A 1,207-nucleotide genomic window follows, 5' to 3' on the forward strand; every position below is an offset into this window, starting at 1 on the left:
AAAATCCAAATCACACACACACAGGCGCGCGCGCACAGCTGTTATTTATTTTCTCTCCGCACATAAAATATGTTAATATTTCAAGACATGTTTTCGAGCATTGCAAAATTTCATATAGATTTTACGTCTTCTAATTCAATGTTGGCTATGATATTGTTCTTTTGTTTATTGATTTTACTACTCACTTCGATCAGTTTAATTAAGTTTCTTAAGATGGTAATAATAGCTGACCTTTGTTGATGGTAAGATGGTAATAATAGCTGACCTTTCTTGATGGTAAGATGGTAATAATAGCTGACATTTGTTGATGGTAAGAAGGTAATAATAGCTGACCTTTGTTCATGTTCCTTGATTTTAAAGCAGTGATGAACATATTTGACAAACGGCTATACATGGCGGTCAGTATTAATGGTGGAGGAAGAACCCGGGAAAACCCCTGAAAGAACCACCGACCCACGAGAAGCTATTGGCAAGCTTTCTCGCATACCCACATTGGCCGAATCCGAGACTCGAACCCACGCAAACAGAGGTGAGATGGCAGTGATCCGTAACGGACAGCGCTTTAGACCGCTCGGCCACTCGGGGCCCCAGCTAATTATGTAACTCCGAATTATGAAATATGCAACATTAGGAGTGCGTGCACACACACATGAAATGATACGCACGCGGACAAAAGCAGTAGACAATTTCAAGTGGATGAAAAGGACTGCGTGAATATTTTTATCCAACCCGAATTTGTATTTAACAGAACTTGCAAATAGTGAATTGTCTATCAGAAAATCTAATTTCGCAAATAACAGTTTAATGGCACAAATATTCTTCTTTCTTCTCGTTATCAGTGATGTGCTATTATCTGACATCTGGACGATTTGACCCATATGCGAGATTTTTTCATTTAATGTTGCAATACGATTTTCAAAAACTTTATCAAATTTGAATTATCTTTTGTGTATAAAATTCAAAAATTCACAATTCAGCAACTTATAAATTTGTTTTTCATTTTTAATTCTAAGTATAAATAGGAAATCAATCAGATAAAGTCTGACCATCAATATCAAGCATCTCACTGTGCGTCTCAGATTCAAATATCCCTCATTGTATGAAATTGCATGAAAAATCAGATCACTGAGCACTATGAATTCATCTTTTGAAATGACTTGTAAATTCAATTAAGATGTTAAAGGTATGTCAAATAAAACATGTCTCA

This window comes from Sinohyriopsis cumingii, chromosome 11 (assembly GCF_028554795.1).
Source record: "Sinohyriopsis cumingii isolate HCF-2022 chromosome 11, ASM2855479v2, whole genome shotgun sequence".
NCBI classification, from domain to species: Eukaryota; Metazoa; Mollusca; class Bivalvia; order Unionida; family Unionidae; genus Sinohyriopsis; species Sinohyriopsis cumingii.